General features: G+C 41.1%; 1 protein-coding gene across 1 annotated transcript in view; it reads right to left on the bottom strand.

The window, feature by feature from the left end:
• Positions 1-21,374, bottom strand: part of Rab27b (RAB27B, member RAS oncogene family) — a 150,334-nt gene extending 128,960 nt beyond the window's left edge. The window contains exons 1-2 of the mRNA XM_048419694.3: positions 21,257-21,374; positions 21,050-21,124 (exon numbers count right to left, since the gene is read on the bottom strand). The gene's annotated coding sequence lies outside the window, so the exon portion shown is untranslated. The remainder of the gene's footprint in view (positions 1-21,049; positions 21,125-21,256) is intronic.
• Positions 21,375-22,101: the final 727 nt, after the last annotated feature.

Raw genomic sequence — 22,101 nt, 5'->3', positions numbered from 1 at the left:
AGCTCTTGCCTCGCAACTAAGAAGATCTAGTCTGTCTTTGGGCCCCATAACCCACATTAGAAAATGGCTTGATGCTACGCACTTGCAATCCCTGCCCTGAAGAGAGAGAGAGAGAGAGAGAGAGAGAGAGAGAGAGAGAGAGAGAGAGAGACTAGATTCCTGGAGCCATCTAGCCAGATACTCTAGGCAGTTCCAGGCAGTGAGAGCCCCTGCCTCAAAGGAGGTAAACGTTGTTATGGAGGATGACACCCAAGGCTGTCCTCCGGTCTCCATACTCATGTGTACACATGTACATGCCCATGTTCCTCTGTACCCACACATATTTTAAATATTGGTTCATTTTGATGAAGGTATATATGTGTCTTAGCCCAGAACTACAATCTCAGAGACTCTGGTTTACAACTCCGTTTTTCTCCAGTTTCCCATAGTCCAAGGTCTTCTATTTTAAGCCCCAAGTAAAATACCTGAAATTCTTGCCTTTTCCTGCACACCTGAGGATCATACTCTTTTAGAGAGGGCCTAGATCTACTTAAACTTAAGCAGTTTATTTGGAGGCTTTTGCCTGTTGTTATGTTATCTGTGACCTTTACTACAGTGAACTCCAAATGTGCTACAGTTCAGAAGAAGTAAGGCTTGCGAGGAAAACCCCTCTCACTGAATTCAGCCATTCATCTTCAGACTTCCCTTAGAAGACTCTAGAAGATTCATATTTTTTAATAACATAATCCTCTCAGGAAATATGCTAATCCTTAGAAGGACTCAGATGATTTTGTGGATACAAAACAATATTATAATTTTAAATGGGATTAGAAGAGTCGTGGAGAAAGCCTCAGTAAGAACAATACGAAATGCTCAAACTGGAAATTCTGATTTCACAGTCTAATAATTAGCATTGTCTCTAAAAGCCAAGCATATTTTGGAATGTCTCAAATGTGGGGAGGCAACGTTTGGGGTTCAGAAAGGGAAAGTAATTGAAATTATAGGAACTCAACAATCTGGTACTTGGTAACAGGAGCTAAGGGTCAGATATACAATTCAGTGACATAAACAAGAAGAAGTCCTTGCCTGCTCAAGACTACAGGACCAGAAAGGGGTTACCGGCTGCCGAACTCCTGTCTTCATTGGAAAGCACATTTTTGAAGACAAGGCAGCTCCCTAGACTTCCCAAAGTAGACTGTGGTTTGATCACCCTCTCTAAAGTTGCCCCCAAGCTATGCAAGCTGACACAGATGCAGACTTTACAAAGCTGCAGAGCAGACTTTGAAGGAGCTAGACCTATCCCTGGTGTCCTGGGACACAGCCAACATCCCCAGAGGAATGCGAATGTTACACAACGGGAAAGTCTTTGGTCTCGATTTTCGAGCTGGCAGCCTTCTCACTGTGGTTTGGTTCCTGGGATTTGCTGTGTTCTCTGTCACCCTCCAGCAACACAGAAAATGTGGGAGCCAGACTGCTTTACACCCACCATTCGGCTGTCTCCAGGACACCTGTTCATCAGATTCCTTGCTTTGTACTCAGAAGATGCAAGTAAATTTAGCAGCGAAAGAAAAAAAAAATATATATATATGTATGTATACACACACACACACACACACACACACACGGGGTAAATCTGTTTTATGAAGAGCAAATGAATTCTTACTAGAAACATAAACTATTCAAGTGACCTTATTTTTAATATTTATATCACAGACCCCACCTCTTTTTTTCCTTACTTACAGACTTAAGTATTGTACGTACATATACTTTTGGAAGTTTATCAAGTCAAAGGGTGAAATTACATCCAGACTCTTTAGCAAAGAGATAGATCTCACTTATGATAGTAGCCACGACACCACTCACCACCATTACGGCCTACAGAAAGGCCTCTAATGTAGGTGTCCTGGGAAACAATGCTCCAAGAGGTACCCGTCTTCCTCTAGTTATTACAACAAGTTCACCTTCAGAAGCAATCTTTTTGGAGGTATTTTCTCCTGGTCATTTGTCAAATAAATAAATAAAATAAAAAGCCAGAAACAAGCAAAAGGATTGCCTTGGGTTCTTTTTTCTTTTCTTTCAAGCTTTGCATGTTAAAGCGCTTACTCGCCAATGCGAATCTGCACTCCCTTTGATACTAGGATGCACTCGGTTGCGATGGGAGACTTTAGGCTAGCACCAACCCCTCAAGACTGATTTTGCCAGAAGGAAGAATGTCAGAATTCTCCGAGGTTGTTTTCACAAGTAGTTAAATTCTAGAACACGTCTTCAAAAACTGCACTTGAAGTTATAATCTACTGTCACCTTCTGCCTGTAGATTCAAAAACCAAGCCATGAAGCCAGGAGGGAGGCCACTTTTCATCTACACCAGCTATTGCATACCACTGAAAAAGTTCTTAGACTCTTCTTCTGGGAACTCTATGTCTCTGTGTTAGGATTATGCTAGCCTTCCCTGTCACCTGGCAGGATGATCCCAGTCTGCTCACTCTCAATCTCCCCCTTGCTAGGAGGCAAGCTGGTCTCAGCCCCCCTCCGTTCTTCTGAAGAGGCAGCTCTCTGTCTCTGTCTCTCTCTCTCTCTCTCTCTGTCTCTCTCTCTCTCTCTCTCTCTCTTTCTTTTTCTGTCTCTCTCTGCCTTCTTCCCCCTACACCCCCACCTTAATAAAACTTCATACTCAATGTCCCTTTGCATGACGTGTTCTGTTTCCTGCCCATGGTCCCCCACCAGCAGTGAGAACTGCCAGGGTCACTTGTGCCCTAAATCTTTTGCTCTGAAGTTCACATGCTACTTCATATATGTATATATTTAAAGCTAGTATGTACTTAGCAGTGTCCATGTCGTACTAACTTATATGTCACAAAAATGGGGAAAGCATAGATGACTCTGTCTACATTGACATGAAAAAACACTACAGAAAAGAGCTGTTAGGTTTCAGGACAGGGTGGGGAAGTGAGGTGGAGGGGGTTGGGGTATCAGATTGGTAGAGGCAAATAGGCAAGGCTTCTCGGCTTTTTCTGTGTTGTTTAAGTTTGCAATCACCCATTAAGAATTTTTAATGGTCCCATAGGATGGTATTATGTCCTTTTAGTAAGTGTTTGTCTTAACTTTGGAAGTAATTGTGATATCACGTGGTTCTTAGGTTTACACACCGAGGTTGTTTATCCCATATCCATGACCTCCAAAATAAGCTGCTACCACAGTCAGATGTCTGCTGTTGCCCAAAAGGCTAAGTAGGATCTATTAAAACAAAGACCAACTTCTAACCTCCTCTTCATGTGCCACCAGTTCCGCAGCCCTCTTTTCCATTTTAATAAAACTGAAGCAGAGAAAAGAGCATCTTCCTCCATTTCAGCCTTTATGTCACCAATCAGTAAGAAAAAAAAAAAAAAGATCGTCATTTAGTGAGTGCTTACAACCTAAAATGTGAAGCCCAGGCTTTGGGTTTTATACTTGAGGGAGATGGTGGTTCGGGATACTTCAGTGACTTGTCTAAATTGCCAATCCAGCATGCATGCCTAATTCTGCCTGATTACAAAGATCTGATTCTGCCCTCACGGGACCACATGAGCTGCCCTGGAGGCCTGACTCCTCTTGAGAGAGTGCGATGGGCAGACTGGAGATGCTCAGCTATGGGGCTGTGCGACTCAGGCAGGCGTTCTGTGAGTGACAAGTCGGTGAGAAGTTCTTCATCTCCTCTCCTATTCTACCATCCACACAGACCATGCCATGTTGCTGTCTGTAATGAAAAGTGTGCGCCGGAAAAGGGACCGAACTGCAAAATGCTTTTCCAATGGAGAGATGGAAAGAAGGCCATTTCCTCTCCAACCCTGACGTTCTAGATATCTTCCTATTTAGATGTCAGCATTGGGAGCTGCTTCATTTTCCAGAGACTGGATGATAAAGAGCCCAGTGGGAGTCACCTGCTTGAGCCCTAGTCTTACTGTCACTGCCTTGTGAGAGTCACGTGAGTAATTGCAATTTTCTAGAAACAACCATGGGATGAATTAATTTTTTAATCAGAGGTCTATAAAATAAAAATGGAAAGTGGGTAAATAGGACACTATCAATTTAAAATGTTTTACTATGAGAAAAGAATCTGTTATGAAGATGAAAATCAAATTTCAGGTTAGGAAAATTATTTCCAATACATTTATTTTACATTTCACAAACATTTCATAGCTACAGTATGGAAAACATGCTGAGATATCTATGTGGGGAAATTATTTGAGTAAGCTTTGCTTAAAAGAAGACAGAGGTGTGACAGATGCGCCCACATCAGCAAGGCCAGCTGTAGTGTTTATCAGGGGAATGAAAATGGAAACCGGTGTGCTCACTTGCAGAGGCACCAAGGAACTAGAGTCTCTGTATGTGCCTGTGAGGGAAAGTAGGAAACAGCCCACTATGGAAAACCTGCAGCATTAGCATCAAATAAAGATGAATGCACCCTCCTCCTGTGGCTTCATCATTCTCTTTTGGGGCATTCACCAAGAGAAATACTTACGTACCTCTACAAAGACTTGAAAACAAAAGCTTATAGCATCTTTTTCATATTAGTCTACAGAAAGCAGCAAAAAACTTTCTACATACATATCAATAGGATAATGGACAAAAAAGTTTATTTATGTGGTGGAAATTGAAGGAAACCAAAGCAAAACATGCACTGTGGATATGTGCACAGATTTAAGCAGATATTAGGAACATTTCACTGAATGAAAGGCTAAACATAAGACAAGTATGTACTCCATAATATATATATATATATATATATATATATATATATATATATATATTTGTGTGTGGAATTCCAGAAGGGGCAAATTGTATTACAGTGGCCAACAGCATAACAGGGGCAGACTAAGGCCAGAGTTAACCCAAAGGAATGGTATAGAAGACTGGTACTATTTGGTCTTCACTAGAGTTGTGGTTACAGTCTGATGTGCATCCTTCAACATTCACTGGGCTGTTTACTTAAAGTAGCTGGCTTATTTTATATGATTCATCCCACAGCAAAATTACTTTGCAAGAGTGTTCTCATTCAAATCAAGTCCTGCTTGCCAACTGGATGGAAATCCTTATGAATAAAAGAGGACTTAAAGCGTGTGGTGCAAAGTGTCTACAATGCCTAGGGTGTGGTAGGTGATCAATAAGTATTAATCATATCTTCTCCTTTCTAGTTCTTCTTATGTGTAAAGTATCGGCAGTACCTTTACAGGCAGATGTCTATAAAAATAACTATCAAGAATTCGGTTCTAAAGAACAAGTTTGAGTCAGTGTTTAATCATCCAAGGATTATCAAAGGGGTCCGGCACAGCGTGTGTGCTGTTTCTTCTCCTGGGACTTCTTGGTATTTCTTACCATAGCCTGGTATCTCTTTTGTATTGTATGATTTGGTATTTGGCATGCATTTCATATACTGGTCATTCAATTTTAAGAACACATTTTCATTTTTCATCTTTGCCACAGATCCTTAGAAAGCACAAACTATAGCCAATTCTTCTTCTGTATAAGAATGGTTTCTATACAGTCAAGTTTAATAAGACCTGGACACATTGTCCATAATTAAAATGATTGTCTCATCTTCAAAAATCTTTCCTTGTCAATATTAGTCTAATATTCCAGATACAGTGACATTAATTTAAAATATAAAGTTCACTTATCTAAGAAAATTTTTAGGTAAGTTCACTTTCTAATATTTTTTTCTTAGTATGTTCATCCATCTAGAGCCATTCATTTACTCACTTGCCAATTCTCTAAGACTAGAACACAACTCTGGTAAGAGCATCTGCCTAACGCTTATAAGCATCACTAAGCACTGTTAAGAATGTTAATTCTGGGCTGGAGAGATGACTCAGTGGTTAAGAGCACTGCCTGCTCTTCCAAAGGTTCTGAGTTCAATTCCCAGCATCATATAGTGACTCACAACCATCTATAATAAGATCAGGTGCCCTCTTCTGGCCTGTAGTCACACGTGCAACAGGACACTGTATACATAATAAATAAATAAATCTTTTAAAAAACTGAATGCTGATTCCAAGCTTCTTTGTTGTTGGCACTCCTCCAGTAAGGGACGAAAACTGTCTTTTAACCATTGATTGACAGCAGAAAGTTATTTCCCTATGTCTGGCTGCCTTAAAAGGTGAGCTGCCAACCAAAGAGCCCACTATGGCGACTTGCTATGCTGACCTCATGACATCCCAGCTATTGCGACTACATCACAAAGACCTTGAGGAAACCATGCTCCAATACAAGGAACACAGTAAGGGCATATGCCACTGAAGCCACAGACTTTTGCTTCTGGAACTTACTCCAGTCAAAACTGCTGCAGCCTGTATCAATAACAGAAAACATCTCTTCAATCATGATATTTGCTTGTTTGTTTGATTTTGGTTTTTGGGTTTTTTCTTGGGGGGAGGATTCCAAAAAGGGTTTCTCTGTAGCTTCGGAGCCTCTCCCGGAACTAGCTCTTGTAGATCCCAGTGTTGGGATTAAAGGCATGTGCCTTCACCACCCGGCCAGTTATGACCCTGATATGACCCTACCTGCAGATCCTACAAATGGCCTTGCCTGTAGTTACTCTGGTAACTACATCATGGTCTTTGACAGCGTCAGAGAGTAGAAAGCCACCACCTGACACAGTCTGTGAAGAATAGAAAGGAGGTTGCACCCATGTGAAACTTGTAATTGCTTTTTATAAAGGGGCTTGTGGTAAACCAGAAGCCGTATGTACTCCAAACTGTGCTTTGTGAAATTGCAGTCCACACAAAGGCATGGAACACCCTTTTCTGATAGCATAGATAGGCTGTTTGATGCGACTTCTGTGTTAGTTTGAGGGATTCTCTTTAGTACAACCTCTTGGTGTTGGAGCATAAGCCCCAATAAAAACTTTTACCAGATTTCTATTTATTTATTTATTTTAGTACTATGGTCTTTCTAACAGACAGAACAGGCTGAGCTGACTGTGCAAAAAGCAGACGAAGTCTCGGACTTCCAATCGCAGTGACAAGGGCATTGAGGCATCAGCTGAAGAATAAGTAGAGTCACCAGGACATAAGCCATCCTCCAACTTCCTACCCCCACCCCCAAACCCGAAACGCCAACATATAACACTAGGAGAGGGCTGAAGAGTTGCAGAGAATGACTGAGGGCGGAACCTTAGACTGGACAGAAAGTGGAAGCATTCCGAAGACGCGCGATGGTAGAGACGATGAGGCCCTGTGCAGAGTCAAGAGCGGAGCCGCTGCTACAAACGACAGGCCCCAGTTAGCGGGAAGTCCCAGAAGCACCAAGGTTGGAGGCTCAGGTTCCGTCCGGCACTTAGAAGCTGTGCTCCAGTCACTAAGTGCTGGCTCCCTCAGCGCACCCTAAGCCCAGGGCAATCAGCGCCTGAGCACTTATGGCGATTAGCCCCTGGCACTGAGTGCTTAAGAATCATAAGCCCTTAATTCTCAAGACTTAGTCCTCCATGCTTCTGGGTTTGGATGCTCAGCGTGTAAACCTTTAGTACCACTAAAGGGGCTGGTTACTTGCTATTCTGATTTCTATCCAGATAGAGCGAAAGAATTCCAACCACCCATCTGTAACACTCCAATAAACATATATTGACCCTCTATCTTCACCAGATGCTGGCTTAAATTGTGGTGAAAATAAGAGATCATTATGTGCTCTCATTCTAGAAAAGATCTCAAAATCGGCAAAGAATATTCATAGAGGCAATATTTGCATCAAAGAGGCAAAGATACCTCTTTGGATAAACACATCCCAAGAGGTATCTGGCAAGATGTCATGATAACGAACCCAAAGAGTAAAATAAATAAAACTATGATCATTCTTCTCGCGACTTTTAGAAACTTCTCACATTTAATTCACTTGAACATCTGAACACAAATATCCTATAACTGATATTGACAGCAAAGGTTGAGCTATTATTTGGTCAATCAAGTTGTTACTATTTTCTCAGGCCAGGGTGGAATCCCACTTTCTCTGACTGTCTACCTAGGCACCTGCAGCTTCACTAAAGTCAATAAACCGATGCAAGACAAGTTCCGTATCGACAGGACAGAAAGCTGCTTCCATAAGCCAGCCCAGGGTCAGCGATGAACTTTGAAACAACAGTCGGTGACTCGATATATGTTGATAGAAGGTGACCTTAGAGGAAAGTCAAAGAGACTAGCTAAGTGACTAGTTAATCACCTTGGTCATACAAATGGAAACATTTGGGCATTCCTGAGTGAGAAGGTACCCATTACTTGGACGGTATGTATTTATTTCCTTGACTGCAATGCAATAGAAAAATATAATCCCTATTAATCTTTTCTCCCTTTTTTTTCAAAAAAAGAAACATTAATAACCTTTGAAGAACAGTATTTTCAAGTCAATAAATTGTTTTGTTTTTTTTAAATCTCGGTTGCTTCCGTTTGTGAAGATGAGTATACAACTCCTTCAGGAAAAACAAAGTGCAGGAGATATGGTGTTGCGTGCATATAACTTTAGAGCTTGGGAAACTGAGGCAAGAGAGTCAGAAATTTCAAGCTAGCCTGGGCTACACAGCCATACTACACCCCACAAGCAAACAAACAAATAAACAGAAAGTATAACTGAGGGAATTTTTATACTGTATTCAAATTTTATCAATTTAACTTTATAATTTTACAGTTAAATAGTAACAAATAAATAGTAATGACCTTATTGGACACTATAGTCTAGGTCGAAATACATTTAGTTTAACTCAAATTTTTAATAATTAAAAGCCTAGAAAATATGTAAATTTGTAAAATTTTGTAATTTAGACCTATTCAAGTTTTCTTTCTGCTGTTGCAATAAATGCTACTAACAAAACAGTTTGGGGAGGTAATGGTTTGTTTCAGCTTACAAGTTATGTAGTCTGTTAGTAGGGGAAGTTAAGGCAGGAGCTCAAAGTAGGACATGAAGGCAGATATTAAAGCGAAGAAAATGGAGGACAGCTGCATATTGGCTTGCTTGCAGGCTCACATTTAGCTTCCTTTCTTATCCAGCACCCCAAGACATGGTAGTTCACTGAACCTGGAGTTAAGCTTGTATCCAGGAAGCTCCAGTAAGTTCCCAGCAAGCCCCCTTCAACCCCCTTTCTAGCACTTGGGTTATAGACATTGATCAGCCATGCCTGGGGTTTTTGCAAGTGTGGGAGAGATGAACTCAAGTCTCTATGCTTGTGAAGCAAGTGATCTTATCCAGTAAGCAATCTCTCCAACCCCTTGGGAATAATTCTTGTTTAATCAAGTATGACAGCTCACGATTTAAGAATGTATATAGAACTGTCAAATTTCCCCAGGAAACAACTGTCTGAGCACCTGCTTCCTAAATACAGGGCCAAGCAAAGAGGTGACTTCAGAAGCACTGCGTACTTTAGCAAACTTAGGACATCTTTTTAAGGAAGAGTTCATCAAAATGTCATGATAATACAAATGAAACATAGAAGAAAGAATGTTCTGGGATTGACTGTCTAGTCTTAGAATACAGGAGTACAGGAGTTAGAAGTCGAACCCAACACTTATTATGGAAATTTTCAGCTAGAAGTGAGTTTCATGGCCTTAGTGGTTACTAAGTTCTTTAAACCCCTAGAAAGGCAAAGCCAAAGAGAACCACATGATTAATGAGCGTTTTTGATTAGTCTATAGAAAAAGTCAGATTTAATCTACCTTCCAATAAGACATCTGTTGGGGGACTCCTTCAGTCAATGACCTTTGAGATGCTGAATCTCGTAGGGCATGGCCTTGGGAAATATAAAAACAAGATACTTGCTCCCTCTCCTCTCCGCCTCCCCCCTTCTCTGCTGCTGGATTCAGTTCCTGTTCTCCGCTTGCGCAGAGATCTATGTTGACCTATGTTGTGTTGATCTATGACTCTACCCCTAAATAAAGAAGCCTTTGTTATCCTCAGTTCTGAGTTAGTGTGGGACTATTTTATCACATTCATCCACAGACATCATTCATGACATAGGCAGTGGACAGACTGGCAGACAGACTGGGTGGATCAGTCCCTTCACAAGCCATGAAAGAGGATGATGAACAGAAAGAAGAATGTTCAATAAGATATGCAGACACAGATTACTCAAGATTGTTCAATGAAATGGCTTACTTCATCTCATTATTTACTATTTTTTAAAAGTCCCAGACTTAATGATATTACCTGTTAATTTGCAGTTAACTTAGAGAGTCTTTGTCTCATAGAAATAAAACTAAATTTTACCTTTGGGAACAGGTAACCCTAAAAAACACTTCTTGTTAAAACACACCCTAATCCTTGTGTTTACAAGTGTTAGCATAAACTGGCTTCTCAAGTGATTTCTAAACACCTTCTGGTGTCTTTTAACAAATGACTTAAGGAGAATCTTTTACACTTATTCGTCTTATATTTATCTGGGAGCTGTGAATTTTATTTTAGAAATTGCATTTAACACAATTATATGCTAGTTTAACAACAGTTTGGAAGCCACAAGATATGGCTTTTCTTTCCAGATCTGGGATGCTATAACATGGGACTCTAGACTGGAAGTGCTGATGGAGTTTCCAAAACTCTCTTCCAAACAACAATTTAAGTATTTGAAAGCTGAAAAGTCAGGTTACATTAGCATGGGAAGCTTTCATGATCCCACAGCGGCTAGGAGAGCTCGAGAGCACACGGCCTTTCCAGGCAGCGCTGTGATCCATTCAAACTCATGGTGTACCACCAAAGTGACTGCTCTGCCCAAAGCAATTGTTGTTTAATGGAGCCATCTGTACTTCAGATAGATGACTTCTGACAGCCACACAGAAAGATGCAGGATTCACGTCTTTTCTCACATTTCCTTCCTGTTAAGACATGCCATCCGGTCATTCTTTGTCCAGCAGCATAGTCAACACTCAGGTGAGAAATCTCCCCCATCCTTCTTGGACAGACAGAGAAAATGCCACAGAACTAAAAAGAAGGCCAGGTAAGTTTGTTTTTAGATAAAATGGAAAATCCTTAATAAGTAAACATTTCAAAAATGACCATTGGAGTTGTCTTAGAGTCATAAAAAGTTTTTTATTTTAGTTTATTTTGAACAATTTATATAAGAAGTAAAGGAGAGCTGGACAGTAGTGGTGCATGCCTTTAATCCCAGCACGCGGGAAGCAGAGGCAGGCAGATCTCTGTAAGTTCGAGGCCAACCTGATCTACAAGAGCTATTCCCAGGACAGCCTCCAAAAGCTACAGAGGAACCCTGTCTCAAAAAAAAAAACCAAAAAAACAACAACAAAAAAAAAAGAAGTAAAGGACAAGACAGTACTGGAAGTAACATAAACACACACAAATTTAATATGCCCATGATGCCACACACTCCAACATTCTTTCAATAATGGATTTGATTGGTGTTTATGTTTTTGGAAAATTCTCTTTATTAAGAAAATAAGGGTATAGAGATTAAAGTTTAGTGTTCTGTAGCACAGTAGCATGAGTGTAATATATAACACAAACAGACAGACAGACACATGTACACAACACACAGACACACACATTTTCGCAGTTCTAGGGATGGAATCTAGATTCTCACACTTCCTAGGCAAGGGCTTTACCACCAAACTACACCAAAGCATTACTGGACGTTTCATAAAAAGTGTAGAGAGAGTTTCAATTGTTCCCAACAAAAAAGAAGCAATAAATTGTTAATGAGACAGAAATGCTAAATTACCTGATATCTCGCTGGACACTATATATATATGCATCAAGCTACCACATTGTACCCCATAAATATGCCCAACGATGTGCTATTTAAAATTACAACAAGGCGGGGAAGACAGCTTAGTTGTTAGAGCACGTGCATTCATGCAGAGGACCTTAATTCCAATTCCCCGCACCCAACAGGCTCCCAAACACCTGTGACTCCAGCTCCGCAGAACCCAACAACTTCTTTTGCTGTTTTCTGCTTCATCTTAAAATTGAATTGTGGGTTATATTTAACCTTGAAAATGAGGATTTACCTTTGAGGTGTTATAGTCACCTGTTTGAAAGGAAATGGATCCCAAGAGAGTGGCACCACTGGGAGCGTGTCACTGTGGGGGCGGGCTCTGAGGTCTCTTTTCTCAACCTTAACTCAGTGTGACAGTCAGTGGACTTTATGTCGCCTCTGAATCAAGATCTAGGACTGTCAGCTCCTGCACCCCGTTTGCCTGCATGCACCATGCTCCCCATCCTAATGATAAGGAACTGAACCTCTGAAACTGTAAATAAGTAGCCTCAATTAAATCAATTAGATGCTTTTATTTGTAGGAGTTGCCATGGTTATGGTAGCTCTTCACAGCAACCCTAGGACATCACCATAGTAGATCCAGCAGACGTTTGGTTATTAGCATGAGAGTCATGAGTGGGGAAATTCTGAGTTGTCCCTTCAGGAATTTAGTTTTTTCTCTGAACCTTCAAATAGTACTCTGGAGTAAGAGGGGGAAAAAACAAAACAAAACAAAAAAATCTTTGCCTTAGAAATAACCCCAATGAAGCACATGGATTCTTGCATCAAGATAATGAGATTTGGGAATCATTTTGTGTCTGCATTTGGACTATGCTGTCTGGTAGAACTTTGCATGACTCATGCTTAGGATAAATAGGTGATATGGGATTCCCCTCTGTATGCTGTGAATACCATTCGTTAATAAAGAAACTGTCTTGGTTCTTGAGCCCGTGACAGGGTAGAATAGAGCTAGGTGGGAAAGACTAAACTGAATGCTGGGAGAAAGGAGGCAGAGTAAGGAGAAGCCATGTAGCCCCACCAGATACAGACGCCAGAACTTTACCCAGAAAACCACAGACTCGTGGTGATATACAGATTACTACAAATGGGTTAAATTAATATGTAAGAGTTATCTAAAAAGAAGCTAGAGCTAATGGGCCAAGTAGCAATTTAATTAATACAGTTTCTATGTAGTTATTTCAGGTCTGAGCAGCCTGGAACAACAAACAGCCTCCTACTACAAAGAAGCATTTTTTTGTGTGTGATTAAATAGCTTTAATTGCATACATTTATCTTCCTCATCTGTTGAGAACTGTTTTGTGTCATAACCTCCCCCTTTAACTGTTCCTCCAGAACAAATATTTAAGACTTAACTGATATCATTCATTACTTCAGTGTCCTTAATTCTTGCCCCAAATCTGAAAGATTTATGGTGAAACTTTTTACTAATATTGCAGATTTGTCCTTTATTCTTATTTTATGAATTCTTTTATGCATTTTAGGGAATATTCTGAATACTTATACACTCCAGATGGATATATTTTACTGGTGAATGGTACCTTTTACCATATTTTCTGCCTTGAGATTCACCTGCTACAATTAATCTTGCTGCAATATTCATTTAGAAGTACCTGATAGACATTTAAGTATATTAACAATCCCTTGTTTAGTGATGTTAATTGGCTCTTAAAATCCTTACGGTTAAATTAAATATTTTCAAGTACAAAATAAAAATCATCATTATTTTAATAGCAAGAATGGTGTGTTTTATGCCAACCCAAGATTTACGATTCTCAGAGAAAAGTATATTGACTTAAGTATAAAAACTAAGCTTTATAAACAACAAAAACAAACCAAGGAGCAAACAGAGTGCACACACAAAATAGAACATGAGAAGAACTTATTGTGCTTGTTAGTGAGGGACCATTAGTACCCAAAGGTGTGTGATGGCGGACTGTGTGTTTGTTAGACGTGCTCTTAATCCACACCTGTATTTCAGCTTTAGGGAATTCATTTTTTTTCTTTTATTCGAAATACCCTTGAAAATGGAGTAGTAATACCAGATACTTTGTTTTTGGTTAAAAAAAAAAAAAAGGAACTAAATGCACAAGGCCGCCTAAAGCGGAAAAGTCACAAAAGATTTTTTTCCTCCCTCTATTGACTGTACAGCATTGTTTTTGTTTGTTTGATTTTTGTTTTTCAAGACTGGGTTTCTCTGTAGCTTTGGAGCCTGTCCTGGAACTAGCTCTTGTAGACCAGGCTTGTAGACCCGAACTCACAGAGATCCACCTGCCTCTGCCTCCCAAGGGCTGGGATTAAAGGTGTGCGCTGCCACCAGCCAGCTGACACAGCATTTTCTAAATATTCTGTGTGGAATTTGAACTTTCTGTCCTAGAAATTTGTCTTTATAAGAGATTCTTCCAAGCAGAAAATTTCATTTCTCACGAGCTTGTCAGACTTGCATGAAGGTAAATACAAAATGATGTCCCTTCTTGCCTATTGGTTTCTTGTATTTTCCCAATGAGGAACACAGATTCCTCCATGACTTCATGTCATCCTTCTAGGTTCAACAATTTAAAGGGCATGCACTAGGCAGCTGGTATATAGGCAAACTCAATCTCACTTGCAAATTTTTTATGCCACAGTGTCTTAAATGTATTTCTTTCTTTCTTTCTTTTTTACAATATTCTTTCTTTTGACTTTATTTATTTTTTATTTTATGAGCATCGGTGTTTTGTCTACATGTATGTTTGTGTGAAGGTGTCAGATCGTCTGGAACTAGAGTTACAGACAGTTGTGAGCTGCCATGTGGGTGCTGGGAATTGTACCCAGGTCTTCTGGAAGAGCAGTCAGTGCTCTTAACCTCTGAGCCATCTCTCCAGCTACCTCTTAAATGTATTTCTTTAAAAGAAGTGTATAAGTGGAATCTCTTTTTAAAATTTCTTTGTGTGTGTGTGTGTGTGTGTGTGTGTGTGTGTGTGTGAATACAGTGCCCATAAAGGCCAGAGGTATCAGATGCCCTGGAATTGCATTGCAGTCAGAGGGCACTGGGACTTGAACTCCCATCCTCTGCAGGAGCTGTGGATATTTTCAGCCACTGTCATCTCTCCAGTCAAGGATTCTTTTTTAAACACAAGATGAGTAATCCATACAAAGCATCATACTCACTAACATGGCGACTTATGTGCTTCCACTTATGAACTTTCTACTGGTTTGTTTGTTTTTGCTACTTGCCTGCTGTGCATGGGTTAATCATTGTCCTTTCTATTGCTTAATTACTGATTAGTTATTTGTTTTTATCTGCACATATCTGTGCTGGGGAGTCTAAATCTGGTGTTTGGAAAGAACAACTAAGTGCTCTTAACCATCTCTCCAGGCCCTTCTCTTATTTTTATAAAGACAAAATGTATAACATTTGTACTTTAAATTGAAATCTGAAGTTACTAACATAGGTATCAATTTCTCTAACAATGCTCTAAGTCAGATTCCTCCCTCCATTTCCCTATCTCATCATATTCTGGTATTTACTTCTATCTTGCAATTTACAGTTCCTCCAACACTTTGTCTTCAGTGTTGTTCCACAGTCTAGTTCCAGTGTGTTTAGGATGCAGACTCCTTCCTCCCTACCTTGATTAGGCTTGTGCAGACTCATTAATTTTAGGGAGGGGTCTTTGCATCAAGAAACTGTAGGTGACATCAGCAATAGGGGTCTTTTCTTGCTCTCAAATTCTGGAGCATAGCCAAGGGCATTGGCAATGGTCTTTGATATGCAAGCTCATTTTTCAAGAATTCCAAAATTTGTTATCATGTGGTATGCCTCTAGCAGGGGCATTGTTGGCCTGTAATAAAGTAACCTCATTTAAGTTTTTCATATGCATATTTCTGTTCAGACGCTTATTTGTTGTTTTCAATGGCAACAAATGCTGGCATGGATGTGAGAAAAGAGGAAGACCTATTCAGGGCTGGTGACAGTGCAAACGGGTGCAACCAATACGGAGATCAGTGTGGAGGGGACTCAGAAATCTAGAAACAGATTTACTACCTGATCGAGCAATTCTTGGGCATACACCCCAAGGGTGCTATTTCCTGCCATAGACATAACTGCTCCTTCATGTACGCTAGCGCTCTGTTAACAATAGAGAGAAAGTGGAAACAGCTAGACGTCAGCCAGGCTCTCATTAGATGAACTGTTGCTCAGAACACCTTGCTGAGGCACACCTACACTTCACAGGATGCAGACCGTTCACAGTTCTGCACAAGGGTTTAATCCGAACTTATTAATTCATCCATGGCTGCCACTTTGAAGAGTTTCACATGTAAATCTACACTCACCAGAGTTATGCGTGCATAAGGACACACAGACACGCCTCTATTCGACGTTAGTCTTTTTCTATTCAAAAATTTAAATTTTCATTTTGATTTTTTTTATAAAATAGATTCGTCTGCATCTAACACGTTCCATCCCAGTTTGATTTTCAATGCGACGACATTTCTGAAATACTCACCGCTGTGTCCACCTGCATCACTGGGAGGTGATGGAGGGAAAAGTTTAAATCGTGGCACCATGCTTTCCTACTTAAAACCTGACTCTCAAAGAATTGAAATTGGGGTGGAGGCGGGGGGGGGGAGAGGAGTCCGGGATGAGTTGAGAGGAGAAGGAACATGACCAAAACACATTGTAGGAAAAAAAAAATGTAAAGGAACTCAAGCAGTCGGCTTGATATATGAATATGGTTATTTGTGTTCGTGTGCATATCTCCAGGGCATGGTAAGGAGATTGCAAACCTCGAGCATTTAGACGTAAGTAGCTCCAGTACTCAATTAACTACTTTCTTCATCCACGAACTTGAATCTGAACTCTGTGCTATACATTGTGATGTGCCAGGTTTAGCTATAGTGAATTTTTCAAGTTGTACTTGATGGGCAGAACCAAATATGGGTATGCACAGTTTAGCCGCAGGCTGTGAGTCTAACCTGCTGAGTATATTCATCTCAGAGCACTGTTCTCTGGAAGGATAGCATCAGAATTAACACTGGTCAACCACAGTGTTTATGGCTTTAAGACCAGAAAAATCCATGTCAGTGCAACCTTTCTAAATATTTTATGAGATTATAAAGTAACTATGTAGTTTCCTCTTTCCCTTCCTCTATCCGGTATACACTCCCATATAACCTTCCTTGTTCTTCAAATTCATGGCCTCCTTTTTCATTGATTGTACACACATACACCATACACACACACTAATTTGTGTATCCCTAAACACATAAAAAACACCCTGTTCAGTATGGATAATGTTACGTGTGTGTGTGTGTGTGTGTGTGTGTGTGTGTGTGTGTAAAAACCATTTGTTATTAGGTAATCCATTAGTGTGTCTCGGCATCCCTTAGCTGTCTGGAGGTCTTGGTGTAGGGCTGAGTCCTCTCCAGCTCTCTCCGTCTATTGTTGCTCCTGTTCAGCTCATGTCTAGGAAGCCATGTCCGTGAGACTTTATGAGTGTAGCTACTGGCATTCAGCAGCAGCACTGAGTCACAGCGCCTCCCTGCTCCACTTCCCTCTACAATCTTTCCACCCCTTTTGTGGGGAAGCCTTAGGTGCAGGAGTTGTATTGTAGAGGTTTTAGTCTCTAGTTGGCTCTACAGCTCTGCATTTTGATTGCTTATACTTTCTGGAAGATTCACAAGTAGTGCCACCTCTTCCTACTGCTGGTGGAAAGGTGTATTAATTATTTATCTCATTGCTGTGCAGAACACTTGGCAAAGGTGACTTAAGAAGAGATGGGATAAGTCTGAGTTCACATTCGAGGAGACAGTCCATGCTGGTAGGATGGTCACGGTAGCAGTGGTATGAGGTGGCTGGTCATATTCTACCCACAGTCACGGCCCGAGAAAGGTGAATGCTGACACTCAGATTCTCTTTCTTCTTTCTGTTTACTCTAAGTCCTCGGCCCAAGTGAGACTGTAACAGTGACAGCCACGTCCACATCATTGCGTGAAGCAGGAAGAAGAAATCCAAACAATATTCTGAATTAGCCTGCTTAACCATCAAAAGCATAGCACGCATTGTATGCTTTGGCTTTCTTCTCAAAGGCTGGATTGCTAAAGCTTTCTGCCATGTGTTCAGTTCCTGCTTCTCCTTGCCTCCCTCCATTTTCTTCTTCATCTTCTTATCTCCTTCTCTTTGTATCTAGTGTTCATGAAGCAGGGTTTTCATGGACGGCTCACGCTGGCCTAGAACTCCTTATGTAGCCCAGGCTAGACTAGAGCCTGTAATCCTCCTGCTTCGGCCTCCCAAGTATTGAAATATCAGAAGTGGGCCCCTAGGCACTGCTCAGGCTCTTTCTTTATAAGAAATTGTCAGTTCTGGAGGCAACAATAGCTTGGGTCTTAGCGCTAGGTAAATCATAATGTTCTCTTTCTGTTGTACTGCAACAAAGTAAGCATCACTGTCCTTGCTGGCTCACACCAGTGCGAACATGATTCCACCGTTGTGCTCTCCGTGGCTTCCCTTTCCCTTCCAGCATTTTATTTAATATGGGAAAAGTATAATTGGCTTGCAAAAGGAAAAAAAATATATCTCAAGTTACATGAAAGTTTAGCCTGTGGTGGCTTATGTAGGGCAACTGCTCCTCAAAATTCATATTTGAATTGTGATTTTCTTTCTGCATGAATCCAGAAGGGCAGTTTCTCACTTCTTAAGAATCTCTCTTTTTATCCACTCAATGAACACTGCCTCCTCCCATCCCCAGATTCCTATTAGAAGCTGACCCTGCTTGACTTCATGTTTCTGTTGGGTAATCCTGGCAGCCACTGTCCCTGAGCAATGGACAGGTGCTGAGCACACACAAATGAAAGTCAGTTATAATAGCAAAGTATCCTTTTAAAGAGGGTACCCTTCCATATGAGGGAATTAATGGTGTAGAAGCCACATAAAAATGAATATTGGGAAAATGTCCTTTTAAGGGGAAAATGCCAGTGCTAAAAATCAACGAAACCAAGTTCACTATTAGCTGAACCTCTTTTAAATAAACAGTGAGTCACAAATGTCCACCTGACCACGATCCCTGGAATCCAAACAAAACTGAATCTCAGATGGTAGGGCTCTTCTCTGGGAAGTCACCAGATTATTATTGCTTTCACACTGTAGCAGATTGGTTTCAGCCTGTGGATATTCACCAGCTAAAACTCCGCTTGTCTGCCAGCAATTCCAGACGTCCTCCAAGCTTTGCACCCATAGTAGTCAGCTAGGCAGGTTCTGCTGGCCGACCTCAGTTAGAGACTGAAGTGCAGGAGGAGTTGCTTTCTGGGAAGAGTAGCCAGTGCTGAATAACATCTGTGTTTTGGGAATAACTCTCCACACATTGAATCCGCATACAATCAATCTATTTTTCAATGATTCGTGTGGTAGATAGTTGTCTTAGACAGCGCTCTATTGCCCCGAAGAGACACCACGCCCATGGTCATCTCTTCTAAGGAAAGCATTTAATTGGGGTGGCTTGTTTAGTTTCAGAGGTTCAGTCCATTATCATCATGACAGAGAGCGTGGCAGCATGCAGGCAGACTTGGTGCTGGGGAAGTAGCTGAGAGTCCCACGTCTTACAAGCAACAGGAAAATGGTCTGTGTGTTACACCAAGAGATGCTTAAGCCAAAGAGACCTCAAAGTCTGCTCCCACAGTGGCACACTTCCTTCAGCAAGGCCACACCTCAGAATAGTACTACTCCCTATGTGTTTATAGGGGCCACTGACATGCAAACTAACACAATATGTGTCACATAAAACCGAAGAGTGAGCATGCAGACCACTCTTTGGTGAGCATGAGTTCTCCTACCGAAGCTTGAATTTGAAGAATCGGGTCATGTTTCTAGTGAAAAGACAGAGAAACTTCCTGAAGTGCAGGAGACGTCACACAAAGTTTACAGGCTCCTGGACCACAGCTAGGTCAACAACTGAGAAGCAAAATTAAAATCTACCCTGGGTTCAGAAATCAATGAAAGGCATTTACGATGTCTAACCTGAATGTTCTTTCTAAACCGAATGTCAATGAGAATGCTTTTCTCTGCTTAAGAAATATCATGTAGGGATATTAACATTTGCTTTCTGTATATTCGATACATACAAAAGACACCGCAGATTGATAGTTTCAACGAATTTTAACGTCATTTAAAATAATATATGCCATATTTATATGGTAACTATTAGAGCTCCATATTTAAAACATAAGAAGTATGAAACAGTCCAGTAAATCATAGCTACCCCTACAGCCTTTGTCTCTCCTTGCCAAACACAATGTTTTAGGAGAACTATAGGCAAATGTTCAAAGGTTTCAGGTTTCATTACTGAATACATTCTTATTCAGGGCATTTCAATATATCAGATATTTGACATCTAAACAGAAAAGGTCTTGAACCATTAAAAGAATTTATAAGTCCCTTAATAAGTGCTTTCTTTCAGTGGACTCACAACATTGATGTCTTGCATTGTATCTTGATTATTTTCTTTCCCTGAGTTTATCTTACAAACATGAAGTGACTACTAAAACACTCAGTATCAGAAACGTCTCTGAATGGATTGACTTCCTACAGTTGGCAGCAATCACACGCACACCTAAATGGATTACCGAGGAACTCAACATGCCTAACAATCTAACCAGGTCTTAAAGTTTTCAATGCCTGGAATCAGTACTGAGGCCCTGGAAGGCCTCTTTGATGGACCTGTTAATCACTTAAAGAAAAATGTCACTCATAAAACTATGTTTCTTTGGATTGTTTCATAGCAAACCATTCCCTCCCCACACATGTTGCATAGAGGAGAATCTTAGGCTGCGCATTTTTCATATGTTTCTATGTGTAGTCTCCTAACTGTGCCATTGAGCATAAGTGGCAGGAGAGAAACATAGGTTTTTCTTCTGAGGCTTTACTCCGGTGTGTGTGTGTGGGGGGGGGGGGATGAATGTCTCAGCAGCTTTCTGAAAGTCTGCCCTATGATAAGAGTATGGAAGAAATGGGAAGAGACCACCACACCGCAACAGAGTAGAGGTTAGAAAACAGTGTTGCCAGCTTTGAAAACAGAAACCTAGCCAGTAGTCTGAAGCCCTGAGCAAAATCACTCTTCAATCCAAACTGTGTGCAAACCCAGCCTCTCTAGCAAACTGCAGCCTTCAGCCTTCAGGAAGGAGCACAGTCACTCCGAAGTGGAGTTTCAGGCCCATCACTTGCGGTTTCTGTCCCCCTCTGTTGCTCTTCATGAATGAAACATGCCCAGGGCACCGCACATTGGCTCCTCCGACGAGGGGGAAAAGGGTCAAGGGACACAGCACCGCCAGTGCGTTAGAGATGTGACACCAGGTACTTACACCTCCAAAAGCTTCCAGATCACAGCCTCGGGGACTAGCTAGCCCATTTCTTTACGGCACTGTTGCTTCCATCCGCTGTGGGAATTAACATAAAATGATAGAGTAACCCGTTAGAGCTGGACAGCCCTGCAGAACGTCAGATTATGTGAACAGGGAAAGGCATGCGGAGATTGGACAAAAGCTGAGTGATAAATAGATCGTCTATACCTTCTCCTCTGCAAAAGGGAGGCAACCTGAGCCTCGGTGCCCGCTGCTCTCTTGTGTAACAGCTAAACCGGCTCAGTCCTTCTGACAGGGTGAGAAGCGCGCCTGCAGACAGTGTCTGGGCGGTCCTAGTGCCTGCTCAGGTTAGTAGACTAGCAGACTCCACAGGGCCTCCCTGCTGTGTCTTTCAGGGGCTGCCACCAAGAGGTTTGAAGAATGCCAGTCTGGCTAAGCGGCAGCAACAGTGGGCATTGTGTAAATAATAGTTTGCAAATAATAGTAAATGATAGTGGGCTAAGTAAATAATAGTTTGCTAATATCATCCAGACTATGCTGTGGAGAATTAACGGTTTGGAGATGAAGAAAGTGTGCTGATAGGGGTCAAGGCAGAGGGCCATCAGACAGGAACCAGTTTGCACAAACACCTTGTTTATTGAAATGCATTTATTTTGTGTTTTTTTTAAAACCCACATTTAGATTGCAAAGGTAATGATACAGGAGGATTCCCCCCGACACACACACACCGTTAACAAGCACTCTGGGTCTCTATTAATTGAAGCCTAGCCTCTTAAAAACGCAAAAGAAAACAAATGGAGACCTGACCTTCTGGAGCTTATTCTGGGGTAGGGAGCAGAAAATGCAAGCCGCCCTTTCACACAAGCACCACTTGCTCCGCCTCTATTCCTTTCCTCCACTCACAGCCTTCCCACCCATGGTGTTTGCACTTTCTTTGACTTGCTATCATTTAACCATTTGCAAGAGAATCTATTGCGTTTACTTTACAAAGTAACTCTTAGGCGATTACTCAGTAAGTGGGTGAGAAAAGAATGAGGCAGGCAATAAAGGGA

The sequence above is a fragment of the Myodes glareolus genome, chromosome 13 (assembly GCF_982192425.1).
Source record: "Myodes glareolus chromosome 13, mMyoGla1.1, whole genome shotgun sequence".
Classification (NCBI taxonomy): Eukaryota; Metazoa; Chordata; class Mammalia; order Rodentia; family Cricetidae; genus Myodes; species Myodes glareolus.
This window is presented reverse-complemented; position numbering and strand designations above follow the sequence as displayed.